General features: G+C 34.8%; 1 protein-coding gene across 2 annotated transcripts in view; it reads right to left on the minus strand.

Annotated features, from left to right (window-relative positions):
* Tfec (transcription factor EC) overlaps positions 1–18,057 on the minus strand; it is a 186,993-nt gene that overhangs the window by 64,865 nt on the left and 104,071 nt on the right. The window contains exon 1 of one of the 2 annotated variants that reach the window (XM_046422524.2): positions 13,872–14,007. The exons of the other annotated variant lie outside the window; for it this stretch is intronic. The gene's annotated coding sequence lies outside the window, so the exon portion shown is untranslated. Of the gene's footprint in view, positions 1–13,871; positions 14,008–18,057 lie in introns of those variants that run through there. 2 annotated transcript variants of the gene reach the window in all.

An 18,057-nucleotide genomic window follows, 5' to 3' on the forward strand; every position in this document is an offset into this window, starting at 1 on the left:
AGAATGCAATGATTTGAGATGTGAATTGGAGATGCCCTCTTCCCTATTTACTACTTCCTATGTCAATAATAGATCTACTCCCAGAGGTAGAAATACCATTTACATGCTAATAAAATATAAATCCCAAACCATAAACCCCAACATTATGTTTCTGCTCCAGAATTTTTTCATTCTTTCCAGGAGGTACAGCTTTATACATATGCAATATATATCATATAGAAGCTAGATATATAGTGTATTATATATCAATAATATAAATTATCAATAGTATATACTATGTATGTAGTATATTATTTAAAGAAGGCCAGTTATATATATATATATATATATATATATATATATATATATAATATACTATAAGTATTGTATACTATGTCAATGTCTATAATCACAAACACCTCAAAATTTAAAATTTATGTGCCCCAAATATTCATTTTTAACCCCCTCTAATATCTTTTTCTCCCCTGTCTTCCTTTCAGGAACTGGGCAGTCTTCCTTTATTCCTTCATTTGCCTTACCTTCAACATACAACCTCCCATCCTTTCTAGCTCACAAATGTATCTCACATAGATCCAGCTTTATCTCTACTACCAAAGCTGTAGTTCAAGCCACCATCATTCCATATTGTAAATCCTTCCGTACTGACAGTTTCCTCGGTTGCTCTCTCCAACCATTCTTTATGCCACCTTCAGAATGAACCTTTGGAATCACAAAATGCACTACTCTTTCTCCTGTCTCAAATCTTGCAGTTAGTTGCTTTCCATTTCATCTAGAATACAATCCAATTTCCTTATCATAGCTTAAAAGTTGAATAGGTGGTGCCCAAGCTACCTGCCCAGCTTAATTTCATACTGCTCTCCCTGAGCTCACTAGGGTCCAGCTATACTGAACTCTTTTGCTCAGTTTCTGCAATAAGCAAGGCATCATCTCACCCTCAGAACCTCTGGAGGTGCTTTTCTTCCTAAAGGAGCATGGAATGCTTTATCCTGAGTTCTACCGGTATCTCTCCTCTCAGGACTTGGTTACAGTATCTCCTGATCACTATTTAAACAGATATTTCCTTAATATTTTCCATTTCTTAACTTTTCATAATGTTATCATTTTGTAATGAGCAATTCATGTTGGTTTTTTAATTTATCATCTATGTTATTACCACATTCTAAGCTGCTTTAGGACAAAGAATTTGTCTCTTCTGTTAATCATTGGAAATTCAGTCCTGTGCACTGTGCTTCATAAAAGACATTAAGCATTTGTTAAATAAACAAATAAGTGAACGAAAAAAAATAATGACACTTATAACTACCATGTATGAAGTGCTTACAATATTTCAAGAACTATCCTAAGCATTTAACATGTACTAATCCTTTAATCTTCACAACAATCCTATGAGTTAGGAACTATTACTATCTCATTTCAATGGTGAGTAAATAAATTATTATTATTATGTAAATAATTAGTGAATAAATTAAAAAATAAAAACAAAATTTAAATTATATTACTATAATAAATTACAGTATTAATCATCATCATCACATAAATTACTAGGTACAGAAAGCTTGCTCTGAATCAGGCCCATTGCTTGTACCTCTACTTCACTTGAATTGCCAACATGAATTGCTCATATCATCATCACATAAGGCCAGCAAGGCCAGCACCTTTGTGCTCTTTCACACATCCGTGAGAAGCCAGAGATAAAGAACAGTAAAGTGCTCTGGAGCAAAACAAGAACTCAGATCCACAATAGTTTTACTACTAATTCTTTGCTTCAAAACAATATTATTAAAATTTTGTTTTTCACATGAACAAATTATTATTATTACTATTATTAGTAGCAGTAGTAGTAGCAGTAGTAGTAGTAGTAGTAGTAGTAGTAGTATAGGGCAGGGAGTATTGGGGATTGAACTTAGGGGCACTCAACTACTGACCCACATTCCCAGCCCTATTTTGTATTTTATTTAGAGACATGGTCTCACTGAGTTGCTTCATGCCTCACTTGTGCTGAGATTGGCTTTGAACTTGTAATCTTCCTGCCTCAGCCTCCTGAGCCATTGGGATAATAGGCATGACCCACTGTGCCTAGCTAAATGAACAAATACTTTTAATGAGAATATATAGTGCTGAGATGGAGCAATGTAAGATACCTGTGGAAATGCCACAAAGGGTATGAATTTGTATAATACATTTGGATAGCCTGAGGAAATTATCCCAAATATGTACAAGATTTGAAGCATCAAGATGATCATTGAAACCATAGGAACTGTGATTCTAGAATGTCAAGAACATATAAAATTTAAATATATATGTCAATGACCTCCCTATAGCGTTCTTTAAAATGTGGGATTTTATTTCATTCTCATTTCCTCAGGTCAAAAGGCTCTATAGATAGGAATGGCTCATGGAATGACTAGAAAGCACAAAGTTGGGAAGCAAAGACACATAAAGTGACTCGAACAGAGAAAATATGACTGTTAAGCTATTTTAAGAAATGTGTCACCATTTTAAAGTCGTTCTTTAAAGTTATCCTAACTTATAACTGGTGTTACCATTGAATTGACTTTTAAAAAGCACGTGAGATAGCATCTAAGTCCTGAACATTTACAAAACATTTTCCCAGGAGAAGTTAGAACTTTAGGAAAGTTAGGGAGCTGCGTGTGAATAAGTATTTCAAACCATAACAGGATATTTCAAATTCTCAATGTAAACACATTGGGATGTTCCACCAACACAAGCCCAACCTTATAAAACTGTTCTTACATTAGACAATAACCTTGTTATGTTCTTCCCATAATATCCAAGACTATATGTGAGCATAAATCATTCTCTCTGTAGTGTTATTTTTATTTTACCCAAATCCAGGAGCTCATTTCAAATTGAGTTTACTAAAGGAACACAATAATGGATACATAAAGAAGTTTGCTTCTAAAAAGTAGCTCAAATAATAAATTTCACCCACATTCTCTTGCCTCTCATAAAAGGTTTTCTTTGGGTTTTTTGTTTTGGTTTTCTCTCAATTTCTTCTTAAAAGGACTACTATTAATGGCAAGGTCAACTATGTCTTACCACAAGTGACAATGAATTGATAACCCAATATCTAAGAAGTGATTTACTGTCACATATCTATCATCAACCCTTCAGAAAAGCAAGAGAATATGATGCCTTATTAGGGTGCTACCTCAGTTGGGGTAGAGGCTCCATCATATTGAAATGACTGCGTGTATAGGAAAATGGGACCGTGTTACAGCCTATAAATACACTGTCACCTCTAACAAGCAGGAAGACATCTCATTCTAGAAAGCCAAACGCTGCAATGTGTCTTTCGAAGTTCTCTCGCTGGTCCCAAAAACTTAGACACAGATTCAAATAAAGTTATTTAAAGTAGATTCTGATATACATACACCCACGTCTTCCCAAGTTATTTTTTTTTTCCTCTTAGAGTGTCTCCAGTCAATCTGACCACTTCAACCTGACAAGCAAACCAGTTAAGTAGGCAGTTTGTGGGCCAAAAATCTGTCAAAATGGTTGGCTTCACTGGTGATTACTTTTTGACTGATTGGAGCAGTCAAGTTCATCAAAACAGTCAAACCACATTTCCCATATACACAGTCTCAACGCTTGCTGTTTCTGTAGGCGTGTTCTGTTTATACGTTTGAAGGAAGTATTATTAAGATTCAGTGTTGAAGAGAAACAAGTTGAAAAAGTTGTGAGCAACTAGTTTGACAATTAAGATCCCCTCTGAGTTAGTCCCCAGCTTCCCCACCCAGGAGAAAAAGCCTCATGGCCCTGCCTGAGAGCCATGAACAGAAGCTGGTCGTGGAGGTCACCCACATGCCCTGCTGCTAACATTTTCTAGTTAGGGGACTAAGACATGTGTCCTGACAGGGAAATGGGCTTGTCAGACTTTCTGGGATTAAATAAAAACACTTGAAAAGAATCCAGTGGAGGGGTGGGTAATACTGATATCATGTTAACAGGGGTTATGTATTCCTAGTGTGAATAACCATTTTTGTCAGAAGAAAGATAAGCTTGAAAAAAAAAACTCCTTAAGAAATTTTAAAATGGGGTGAAGGCAATTTAATTTCTTAGCAGGAACAAATGCCAACACTGAAACGCAATCCGATGGTTTCAAAAGCATTGTGAGAGCAGCAGTTAAGATCACAAGCTTGGAATCAATCAACCTGACTTCAAACCTGAGCTCCCCACGGACAGGCTGTGTAATTTTGGGCTAGATATTTTCCTACCTATATGCAGTACCCTTAACTGTACAATGGAGGCAATAGTATTACTCAATTTCCAGGGTTACTCTAAATCCTAGATAACTTAATGTGGATACAGCATATCAAATAGGGTAAGGAGGACTTACTGTGGGCCAGAGGAGGCTTAGCTCAAACACAGTGTTAACTATGAGAACATCTTATTTAAATAAAGGATTTTATAAAGTATTAAATTTTTTTCATATCAGCATCTTATGTTGTTTCAAATCATATCTAAGTTAACAGTTCGATCATTCCATATCTTCATAATCTCTGAGAAGCATAATGGCAACAGTACAAGCTCCCCATTCTGTGCAGACTTTAACCAGATGCTTCACCCTCACTTTCTCCTCTAACAACCATGAAAATATTAGAAGTACATCAGATTCACAGACGAAGGAAGTAAATGCCAATTAAATGGCACAATTTGTCTCAGATTCAACAGATTCTCAGTTAAAGTTGGTTTTTAAACCTATGCACATTCTAATTCATCATGTTTCAAAGAACTTATAATGCAAAAAAAATCTAACTAATAATTACCCGTATTTCTGGATATTATAGCAAAGAATTGCTGATGTTGCAGGCTGTGTCTTCCTAAAGAAAAATGTTCATCTATTGAATTTCCAAAGGCATTAAGAGTAAATAAGAGGGGTCAGGATGATTCAAACCTATTCCATCGTATCCTGAATCCTTCCTATGCTGTTTCTATTTTCTAAATTGATTCTTTGGATTCCCAAACAACAAATATCAGAAAGGTAAAACTACTAGCATGATCCAAAGAATCTGGGCATACACAGGATTCAAAAACTGGTTAATTCAGCAAAGACAGAGTAAAAAGCCTTGTTATATGAAGACAACTCATGCATGAATTTAAAGCCTGAAAGCTAAGAAATTGTTTGAGACACCAAATGATATAATATTTTGGAAGGTGATTTTTTTCAGTCCCCGATAGAGGTAGCAATCTCAGACAGTGATGTACAAAAATCTTAAAGACTCTAAAGGAGGGTGAATGAATGGTACCACTGGGAAGAGCCCAAGCTTCCAGCTAAAACTCAGCATCGGAGGGTGTAATCTAACATACAGGATTAACATCTCAGGAGTCCTGCCCCGGGTCAGTTCATCTCTTTGTGATGCCTTATCCTCTAGATGGAAATAAAAACAGTGAACTCTTTTAAATGTGCCCTATGGTCTGATTAAAGATTGAAAAGGGCTCTAAAAATCCACAGCACTCCCAGGGAAAAATGCTAAATATCATTATCATTATTACACCAAATGCCATAATTTGGTCTCTTCAGATTCCCTTTTTATGTAGATTCCATCAAACTCTGACTTTTGACTTTTCGCCTATCTGACCAAATCTCCAATGACAAAGCAAAGGGAAATGTTGAGGCAATTAGTGGGAAATGGAAGCAATTAATTCCCTTTTTTAGTGGAGACCTGGCCTCTGTGAACCAGTTTAACCAAAAATAATCAATGACCTTTCTCTGCCCAAACTGAAGCAAATCTACTTGATATTTGTCACTGGTTATCCATCTACTGCTTCAACACTAATGAGTCTCTTCACTTTGCCCCTTCCTTTTATGAAATAGAGCCATCACTTCTGCTCCCCCGTTACCTCTGCATCTGCTATTTCTGCAAAACGAATACAGGCAAAGGCCTCGTTATCCATGTGTAAGCCCAGGAAACATTTTTAGCATAACCATGATTTCTGATGTCCCCCAATGCTTCCCCCTCAAACTGTTTCCCCTTTTCTTCTATAGAAGCCAAATCTTGTTCAAAATGCAAGAAAAAGAACAACAAAGATAAAGTTTAAATTTAAGTCTCCCAGAAAAGTTTGCATAATTTATCTAGGTCTGAGCACCATATCATCCTAGATCAAAGTCTCTGCCACTCCACTTTCTCCCTGGTGTCTTTGGAAAAGTTACCTGTCCTTCAAAATCCTCACTTTCCTCTTCTGAATAATGGAGATAGCAGCACTTTCCTCAAAGGTATTGTCAGACTCAAATGAAGTGATACACATAAAACCTTAGCACATGAAAAGAGTTTAATCACAAAGAGTTTAATCAATATAACCTGAGAAGAGGAGAGGAGGGAAGAGAAGGATTTCATGAAATATAGCTGATTTTGATACTCACTAAAACCCTTCTAAGAAAACTGCCACACAAGCAGGAAGTAGTTAGCATTCTGGGTCTCCCTCTCATCCTATAGTAAAGAACTTATTATTTTAGTTTGTCTGTTTTATAAATAAGCACATTCTGGAATAACCTTGCTTGCTAGTTTTGTTGATGTTGCTATTTGTTTCACCATTAGACAAATATATATATTTTTTTAAATGCTTGAAAGCTTTACATCTCACAGAATGAATCCAGTGGGAGGAATCTAAGGGAATTTGGAGACAACTTAGTACAACAGGGTTTCAAACACAAACCAATGAAAATGCAAAGGAAATGACAATAAGTTTTGACAAAACATGGAACAGTTTAAAAAAAAGCCCTAGAAAGAAAAATCAAATTAAGAGTTACTTCCCAAATTATGCAGAGTTGCTTTTTCTCTATTTCCTTTTTCTCTGTAAACTCTTTCCTAATGCAGAGTATTGAAGACAGTCTTAATAGGAGATAATATTGAGGGGGAGAAAAACAGATGTATGAGACATTGGCTCATTGTTAAGTTTCTTGTTATGAAAATCTATCAGAATTGTGGGTCAAGGCCTCATAGGGAGAACAAGAGAAGTTATTTGCTGTGAGCTAGATTTCCAATCCCAGAGCACTTATGTCCAACATAGGTATGATCTCCTAGAGACAGAGTCAGAGCAACTCTTCTGGTATAGGAACAGAATTTAAGCACCACTAGATTCCCCATTCTTTAGACTCAGGCAGAACCTCAAAACTTCACTGTCCGTACTAGATATTAATGCAACTTAAAATCCTCAGGAAACATGCCTATAAACACAGACAGACTTATTCAAAATCACATGGCAAGTTGGTAGCAAGCTGAAAGTGCTGAACTTCTGACTTCCTATTTCATAGTGTTCCATCAACACCAAGCCATGCAACCACAGAGAAATCACTGAATCATTTTCACATATTGGCTTAGGCCACTGGTTTTGGGACTAATCCATTTTCAGTTTAAATGATTATTTCTCCAGTGGAAAAGATGACTGTTTTTATCACCTTTGATTCTCTCATGAAGTAGGTTCTATCATATTTTTAGCAAATGCACCCTGTTCTTGCCAAAAGTCACAACTACTTTGCAAAGTATTACCCAGAGACTACACACACACACACACACACACACACACACACCCTTTTACTCCTTTAAAGTAGATTCAGGAGTGCTCTATCAATGAAAATCTAAAACTAATGACTTCAGTCTTTCATGTTCCAATTAATCTTCCAAATGTCTAGAACAGAGAGATCCTGTTGACACATAAATCGATTGAGCTATTGTTCTTGTTAAAATCCTACCAGTCTTAAAAGCACAGTGCTCCTTTGTCTGTCTCCACCTTATCTCTCTGGGCTTACTTCATGTTATTTCCCACAATGGCCCAAGCTCTGCTCAAGGGTCTTTGAATATGCCTTGCTCCTCATAACTCTGCACGTTCCAGTCTTCTGGCCTTTCTCCCACCAATTTCCTGCCTAGAGAATAGCTAATTATTTTCAAGACATGCTTTAACCATCATCTCTTTGACTCCTTCCCATACCCCTAAACTCACAGAGAATTCACATATACTTTCATTATACACTGGTTTCTACAATTAATTGTTGAAATCCCTGAACTGCTCATTGGCAGATACATTATCTTAGACATTTGAGCATCCTCAGGACCTAGCCTAGCACAGGTGCACTTCTTTTTTTATATATTTTCAACATATTTAAAACTGCATAAATATTAATATGTTAAAATGATATATGTTCTGCCCTCTTTAGAAAATGGTGTCGTTACTTAACTCACTGGGCAGACTATCCCACTGGTTCTTCCTACTCAGCTTAAGGGTAGATAGGCTCAGGGTTTTCCAAGAATTATATCACCAACTATTCACAAGAAGTATTCAAAAGGCTAATAAAAATGCCACCAAATCAACAGATGTTTCAAATTTTGAGAAAATTAAAAAGACCCAAAAAGGGTCTACAAAAAAACTACTAGAACTAATAAATGAATTCAGCAAAGTGGCAGGATATAAAATCAACACGCATAAATCAAAGGCATTTCTGTATATCAGCGACAAAACTTCTGAAACGGAAATGAGGAAAAACACTCCATTCACAATATCCTCAAAAAAAATAAAATACTTGGGAATCAACCTAACAAAAGAGGTGAAAGATTTATATAATGAAAACTACAAAACCCTAAAAAGAGAAGTAGAAGACCTTAGAAGATGGAAAAATATACCCTGTTCATGGATAGGCAGAACTAACATCATCAAAATGGCGATATTACCAAAAGTTCTCTATAGGTTTAATGCAATGCCAATCAAAATCCCAACAGCATTTCTTGTAGAAATGGATAAAGCAATCATGAAATTCATATGGAAAAATAAAAGACCCAGAATAGCAAAAGCAATTCTAAGCAGGAAGTGCGAATCAGGCGGTATAGCGATACCAGACTTAAAACTATATTACAGAGCAATAGTAACAAAAACAGCATGGTACTGGTACCAAAACAGGATGGTGGACCAATGGTACAGAATAGAGGACACAGAGACTAATCCACAAAGCTACAACTATCTTATATTTGATAAAGGAGCTAAAAGCATGCAATGGAGGGAGGATAGCATCTTCAACAAATGGTGCTGGGAAAACTGGAAATCCATATGCAACAAAATGAAACTGAATCCCCTCCTCTCGCCATGCAAAGTGGATCAAGGAGCTAGATATCAAATCAGAGACTCTGCGTCTGATAGAAGAAAAAGTTGGCTCCGATCTACATATTGTAGGGTCGGGCTCCAAATTCCTTAATAGGACACCCATAGCACAAAAGTTGATAACAAAAATCAACAAATGGGACTTACTTAAACTGAAAAGTTTTCTCTCAGCAAGAGAAACAATAAAAGAGGTAAATAGGGAGCCTACATCAGGGGAACAAATTTTTACTCCTCACACTTCAGATAGAGCCCTAATATCCAGAGTATACAAAGAACTCAAAAAATTAAACAATAAGAAAACAAATAACCCAATCAACAAATGGGCCAAAGACCTGAACAGACACTTCTCAGAGGAGGACATACAATCAATCAACAAGTACATGGAAAAATGCTCACCATCTCTAGCAGTCAGAGAAATGCAAATCAAAACCACCCTAAGATACCATCTCACTCCAGTAAGATTGGCAGCCATTATGAAGTCAAACAACAACAAGTGCTGGCGAGGATGTGGGGAAAAGGGTACTCTTGTACATTGCTGGTGGGACTGCAAACTGGTGTGGCCAATCTGGAAAGCAGTATGGAGATTCCTGGGAAAGCTGGGAATGGAACCACCATTTGACCCAGCTATTGCCCTTCTTGGACTTTTCCCTGAAGACCTTAAAAGAGCGTACTACAGGGATACTGCTACATCGATGTTCATAGCAGCACAATTCACAATTGCTAGACTGTGGAACCAACCCAGATGCCCTTCAATAGATGAATGGATAAAAAAAAATGTGGCATTTATACACCATGGAGTATTACGCAGCACTGAAAAATGACAAAATCATAGAATTTGCAGGGAAATGGATGGCACTAGAGCAGATTATGCTTAGTGAAGCTAGCCAGTCCCTAAAAAACAAATACCAAATGTCTTCTTTGATATAATGAGAGCAACTAAGAACAGAGCAGGGAGGAAGAGCAGGAAGAAAAGATTAACATTAAACAGATACATGAGGTGGGATGGAAAGGGAGAGAAAAGGGAAATTGCATGGTAATGGAGGGAGACCCTCATTGTTATACAAAATTACATATAAGAGGTTGTGAGGGGAATGGGAAAATAAACAAGGAGAGATATGAATTACAGTGGATGGGGTAGAGAGAGAAGATGGGAGGAGAGGGAGGGGGGATGGTAGAGGATAGGAAAGGTAGCAGAATACAACAGTTACTAATAGGGCATTATGTAAAAATGTGGATGTGTAACCGATGTGATTCTGCAAGCTGTATTTGGGGTAAAATTGGGAGTTCATAACCAACTTGAATCTAATGTATGAAATATGATATGTCAAGAGCTTTATAATGTTTTGAACAACGAATAAAAAAAATTAAAAAAATAAAAAAATAAATAAAAAGAAGTTGAATATACATACTGAAACAGTCTTTAATGGTAGGTGTAAATCTCACAGAAAGGACAAATCATCCTTCATGTGAAAAACTGCCTTGCACATATGAAGAGCAATCATAACTACAGAAGAGGGAAAGTGATTAAAAAGAAATATTTGAGACTATGACTAAAGAAATAAATGTCTCTTCAGATTAATTAAGGAAAAACTCAGAATTTTACCAAAATTTAAAGTTTGGTGGTGAAAATGCTGCTGACAAAACTTCTGTTGCAGAAGGTTTAGTAAATTTAGTAAGGCTAGGGTTACGGCTCAGTGGTACAGAACATGCCTTGCATGTGCCAGCCTCTGGGTTTGATCCTCAGGGCCACAAAAAAAAAAATAAATAAAATAATTATATATATAACAGTAAATTCAAATATATTTGCATCTGCACAGGCTCAGAGGAAGCAGAAAGGGAAACATCTTTACTGCTGAGGAATTCCCTGTTGAAACTAGCAGAGATCATGACCTGCTATAACCCAATTGCCAGGGTAATAAGTATTGACCTAAGTTTTTAGAGAGTCAGGAAAGATGCTTGATAAAATAAGTATTAGCAAAGAGGGGGAAAACGTATAAAACTAAAATGCTGATTAAACAGATATCCTGGTTTCCATTCTTACTTGAGTGGAAATACATCTAAAGGAAGACAAATATCTACCAGAACTTAATTTATTCATCTTCTGCATTTGGAACATAATTGTGAGGAAGAAATATAGAAAGAAAGAAGGGATGATGGAAGAAGTCTGTTCCAATGAAAGAAAGATGAACACAGTCTGTTTCGATAAGCAAGCAGAAAGAATATTTCAGAAAAGATGAGAGATGATTTGGAAACACTCTTCCATGGTAACTCTTGGGAACAAACATGGGGCATACGAATCTCCTTATCAAAAGTCCACCTCTACTTCCTAGACTCATTTTCCTTCAATTGCTTCCCTTAGATACATTCTCTAAAAAAGATCAAAGAGATCTTTTTGAGATCAAACTTTTACTTATTCTTTCAAACCTGAAAAGATAAAAGAAAAATGCAACCTTGTGATTTTTAATATCATCAGGCTCAATGTCTCTGGATCCTGCAAGCAATTAATAAATGAAGAACAAGAGTTTTCTCCTACTTGAACAGTCCATTTTTAAATCTGGTTACCTAAGGATATCTCATGAATATTTTACTTTTTCATTAAATGGATTCTCTCAATTTTCTTAATGTTTAACATAAACTACCTCTATTCTACTACTATTTTGGTTTTGTTGTTGTTGTTGTTGGGAAGTGGCCAAGGCATGTCCCAATGAATCCAATTTAATAGAATCACGAAATTATTTTACCATCAACTATACTTTCATTAGTCTACCAAATTTTGATACTTTTCCAAACACTCACAACCCAACTCCATAGATTGCTTAATTAGTGATTCACAATTCTGTAAAATATAGTTTTGTATGTTAATTTTTCCTTTCCTACAAACCCACTATTAACTTTTCTCTTCATAGGTTATATTTTTGCTACTGTTCTATGTCTCTCAAATGATTCTCCATGATCTTAGTAAACATCACCAGAAAAACCTTAGCAGCAACTATATTTTACACTCTACATCTGTTTTGCTTAGATGCCAAATAGTCCAAGATAGCAATCTGCTGTTTCTAAACATTGGCTTTCTAGATCTTGCTCCATTTCTTAATCCAGGGTTTTTGACTACAAGAGTTTATTTCCATGAAGAATCTGGAATGTTTAACTGATTTAAGAAGCTTTATTTGTGCAATGCTGTATATAAGATTAAATGATGGCTTTTCTATATGTATGCAGTGTTTATTATGTAAATACATGTCATAATTCCATTTGAATCATATTCCATTGAGTTTACTTGTGAAACCATGGTATAAGAACATTTTGTTTCTTTAGTTTTTCCTTTCCTTATTTTGTTTGTTTCTCCTTTCCTTATTTCTCCTTTCTGACTATCCAACCCTATACTTCCACTATACTAATTACTACAATTTCTGAAAAGTTTATTTATACTAAAAAATTGCATTATATTTAAACATCTAATAATCATTTTGGCTATCTAGAAGTTAAACACTTGTGCCTCAGTCACCAAAATTAAGCTGACTTTTAAGAACCATGTTTCATTTTTGACATCAACTCAAAAGTTTCAGTTCAATAAAATGTACTCATACATGCACTTTTCTACAGCTTTGGAATGAAACTGAAAATTGAAAAATTATAACAAAGCCAACAAAATAGACAACATGAAAATTAAACATAATCCATTGTTTTGTGGCTAAACGTCTTTTAATTTTCAAAACAGAAACCATAAAGTTTGGCCTATTTAAGGTCGTTTCCATAAAAAAATAAATAAATAAAAGATTTAAAAGTAAAAAGCTATACTCAGATTCATTTATAATACAAATGAAATATAATGTCTGAATAATCTTGATAATAACCTCCATATTTTGCTTCACTTTGCTTTATTGGCAGTCTCTGAACAGGGAAGTCATCAAGGTTATTTTTAACTCTCTTAATGTTAAATGAAGTTTCAAGTAAATAAGTTACTAATAGCTACTCAAGATTAATTAAAGATTACCTCAGGTTTATTATTCTTCTCAAAATTTCTATTCTAAATAAAACATTCTGAGACAATAATGAAAGTATAAAATAATAACTGTTTTAAACAAGTATATGTATATATAATATATATGAATGTATATATGTGAATAGAGATACACAAATAACCTTTAAATTCTACTATAGCTTTTTAAATTATTATAATGAAAACATATTAGTTTAAAAAGTATTTGCTTTAGTTTATCTCAAATCTCCTACACAAACTTTTAGAATCTATATACGTATAAAAGACAAGAATGATTTTTGATTCTCAAGAAAGAGACAGTATGCTAACACACTGGTGTTATTTCTTACTTCTATGAACAGAACTTATATTTTTGTACCTTGAAAAGCCAATAAAATATATATTTCTAGAGTGTAAATAAAAATTAACATTAACTCATAAAATAGGCATGAGGCAATAAGATGTCAAATCATATTTCAATTTAGTAAATATCTGAGAATATTAAACCATCAGAAGAAATTCCTTTGGTTACCATGAACTAAAACAGTGATTTCTACGTCTTGATTAAAATAAAACATTAATGGAGTTTCTGTTATACTTTACCCAAATTATAGCAAATCACTGCTTGACTATTCTAACATCCTGATACCTACTCATCACACAAGATGAAATCATAATTATAAGCAAGCTACACACAGCAAAGTAGAATAGATATTGATTAGACTTGTCTTCATAGTTTGTTTAAAGTACAGAAAATTAACCTGCCAGTTTCGTTACCTACCAGCACTGATTGGATTCTATCAGTGTAATCACCTCTATAAACAGCTTCAAATTACAATCCCTTTTCCCATAACACAAGCACTGGGCCCAAAGAGACAACCGGAGTAAATGATCTGATCATGAGTAATGAATAGTTTGGACTGGTTGGAATCCACTTAGTTGAGGAAAGAGAAAAGAGAAGTGGCTCATTAGGGCACTTCCTGAACCCTGGTTGGAATTTCAGTTAAGGAAGAAGAAATGACACAGCAGTTTCAAGTTAAGGCGACTTCCTTTCTTTATCTGAAATATGCTGCTAATTTGAGAAATAGCACTCCAACAAAACTACTCCACAGTGGTGTGGCCACTGTAGAAACTCCCGTTGATAGAATTATTGCCCCATAATTAACATTTTTTTTCCCCAGAATATACACAAGCAGTACATGGTTGTTATCAAAATGGACTAAGATCCCGCATTCATTGCAACATGATTATTTCATGAGTAACATTTCCTCAACAAACTGCACCTGCACCATATTTTAGTTTTAATAATTGCACTTTTATCTTAAGTATTAACAGAGTTTTTTCTTGATACCATTAAATTTTTCATATATATATATATATATATATATATATATATATATATATATACACACACACACACATTTGATTTTGCTGTCAAAGTGACTCCAGGATAATTTTTAACTTGCCCCAAAATATTTTATCTTCCCATGTAGATGGAAGATACACAATCCAGCTTTTGAGATTTTATTATTATTTATGCCCTACTTTGGCATGTATTTTCAAAAGACATGAGCACTTGTTACTCATTGCCTTTATAAATGAAACTACTAAAAATGTCTATTTCATGTATTAGCTATCTGTAGAAACATATAATCAAAAGGTAAGACTTTATTCTCACCTGGCAAGTTTTGCTGTGAATCTATATTCATAACAGTTAGACTATTTGCTCTTTTTTTTAACCTGTATCTAAAAATATATATACAAAGCAAGATGTTCAGGTAAATTACTGAAGTTTCATGTAAAGGTTATGCACAAAATTTTATTGTCTTTGTGTTTTAAAAGTTGTGTAATTAAACAGACATTTATGTTTGTCAAGAATAGAATTATATGAAAATATCTTTGAAGTTTCTATCTTGTTTTAAGCACTATAAAAGCGTTTTTCAGGTTATTATAGAATGCATCTAAGTCTTATAAGATATTTGGAAGTAGTAAATGTTCAAGTTAGGGTAAATTGTTTGAATTAGCATACTATTAAAGTAATAAGATTCATATCAGAAACATCATTGGAAAAGAAAATATTTGTGAATTTAATTCATATTAGAAACTGAATCAAATTAGAGTTTAATACATTTGTGTGATGCAATATGTTTAACATTTGTTAGATCTATGTAAAATACATTTGTGTAATTCAGAAGGTAAGTTTTAAAGCTATATTACCCTATGGGCATATGTTTGATTTTCAAAGGTTGCGCATGCTTACATATTCACACCTGAAGAACCAAAAATGTGTGAGTTAGGAGCAGTTATTTCATCTCTTAATGAGGTCCCAATGGGATAGTTATGACTTTTAAAAGTTTTGTTATATATTGCTTCTACATTTTACATAACAAGCATGAATGTTATTCTTAACAAAATATAGTTTTAAGGAGTTTTTTTCCTGTTTCTTTTCTTTTGTGGTAGTGGGGATTAAACCCATGACCTTGCACAAGTTAAGTTCTCTTAATTTTTAAGCATAATTTATACATCAAAGCTTAGTTACAGGCCAGGTGCTGTGGCGCACACCTGTGAGAATCGCAAGTTCAAAACCAGCCTCACCAAAGTTAGGCGCCAAACAGCTTAGTGAGATCCTGTCTCTAAATAAAATACAAAAAATAAGGCTGTGGATGTGGTTCAGTGGTCAAGTGCCCCTGAGTTCAATCTCTGGTATCCAAAGAGAAAAGAAAAACTCAATTATAGTATGCTAATTGCCACAAAATAATTTTACCACATATTGTCTTCTTGCTTCCCTTATGACAAGAATAACAGAGATCTTGTAGATAATTCATCTTAATTTAATTATTCATTTTGGTTTTTACCTGGTTGATGTTTATGGAGTCCCTGCAAGAAGCATTTCAGTTAATCAATCATGTGAAAAAGAAAAAACAAGTATCTTCTTGTAATTCATCAAAAATTCTTATTGTATGGGGAAGCATTTTCACTTCTCATGTTAGAATGATCATCAAGCCTCATTATCACTATTCTTAAAGTAGTCCTCACAAATAAAATGTATGTCAAAATGCTTAAGAGCAAAAGCTCCTGTTAGGATTTGGATCTGGAATGTCTCTCAAAGGCTCATATACTTAATGGCTGGGTCCCAGTGCAGCAATGATGGTAGGTGAAGCTTTTAGGAAATGATTGGATTATATGGGCTCTAACTTCATCAGATAAATCCATTTGATAATAGGTTAGTAATTTGAATGGATTTCGGGGAGGTTGGAGGAAGCAAGTCACTCTCTTGCTGTGTGCACATTAGAAGGATTTATCTTGTCCGCAACCTCTTTCTCTCTCTGCTTGCAGGCTGTCATGAACTGAGTGGCTCTCCTCTGCCATGTCCTTCTGCCATGATGTTCTGCCTCACCTCAGGTCCAAAGCAATGGAGTCAGCTAACCATGGACTGAAATGTCTGCAACTGGAAGCTGGAATAAATCTTTCCTGCTCTAAGTTGTATGTGTCAGGTGTTTTGGTCACAGTGATGAAATCAGAATAAAACAAATCCTAACTTGCCCTTGACTACTTTGATTCAAATTCTAGCTCCGCCTCTTCTTAACTATGGCAAATACTTAATATCTCTTTGCCTCAGTCTCTTCATCTATAAAAAAAAATAATAATATTACCTAGGGCCAGGCTTTCATGAGGATTAAAAGTTTAATCAATTTAAATTATTTAAACATCACCAGGCAGTAAGTAAATACGATGTGACTTTTCCTCTATTTCTTAATTATCTCTGTCTCATTCATTTTTAATAATTTTATTTATTCTATTTTTTATATATGACAGTATAATGCATTTTCATTCATAGTAACATGTAGAGAACTGTTTTTCATGCCTCTGGTTGCATATAAAGTAGAGTCACACCATTTGTGTCTTCATACATGTACTTGGGGTAACGATGTCCATCTCATTCCACCATCTTTCCTACCCTCCAGCCCCCTCACTTTCCCTCCTTCCATTTTTCCCCTTTGCCAAATCTAGAGTTCATCTAATCCTCCCATGCCCCTCCCCACCACATTATGGATCAGCATCCTCATATCAGAAAAAACATTCAGCATTTGGTTTGGGGGGTTGGCTTACTTCACTTAGCATAATATTCTCCAACTCCATCCATTTACCTGCAAATGCCATGATTATATTCTCTTTTAATTCTGAGTAATATTCCATTGTGTATATACACCACATTTTCTTTATTCATTCATCTACTGAAGAACATCTAGACTGGTTCCACAATTTAGCTATTGTGAATGGTGCTGTTATAAATATTCATGTGGCTGTGTTACTATAGTATGCTGTTTTTAAGTCCTTTGGGTATAAAACAAGTAGTGGGATAACTGGGTCAAATGGTGTTTCCATTTCCACTTTTCCAAGGAATCTCCATACTGCTATCCATATTGGCTGCACCAATTTGCAGTCCTACCAGTAATGCATGAGTGTGCCTTTTTCCCCATGTCCTCATCAACACTTACTGTTGTTTGTATTCTTAATAGCTGCCACTCTGATTGGAGTGAGATGAAATCTTAAAGTAGTTTTGATTTGCAATTCTCTAATTGCTAGAGATGTTGAGCATTTTTTCATATGTTTGTTGATTGATTGTATATCATCTTCTGAGAAGTGTCTGTTCAATTCCTTGACCCATTTATTGATTGGGTTATTTGGTTTTGTTTTTTGTTTTGTTTTGTTTTGTTTTGTTTGTTTGGTGTTAAGATTTTTGAGTTCTTTACATATCCTAGAGATTAGTGCTATATCTGATGAGCATGTGGTAAAAATTTGCTCCCAAAATGTAGCCTCTCTATTCACCTCACTGATTGTTTGTTGGTGTTGTTGTTGTTGTTGAAAAGAAGTTCTTTTTTTTAGTTTGAATCCATCCCATTTATTGATTCTTGATTTTATTTCTTGCACTGTAGGAATCTTATTAAGGAAATGGTCAATCTCAA

The sequence above is a fragment of the Marmota monax genome, unplaced genomic scaffold, assembly GCF_021218885.2.
Source record: "Marmota monax isolate L192 unplaced genomic scaffold, Marmota_monax_Labrador192_F-V1.1 WCK01_AAM20220418_F8-fsc00027, whole genome shotgun sequence".
Taxonomy (NCBI): domain Eukaryota; kingdom Metazoa; phylum Chordata; class Mammalia; order Rodentia; family Sciuridae; genus Marmota; species Marmota monax.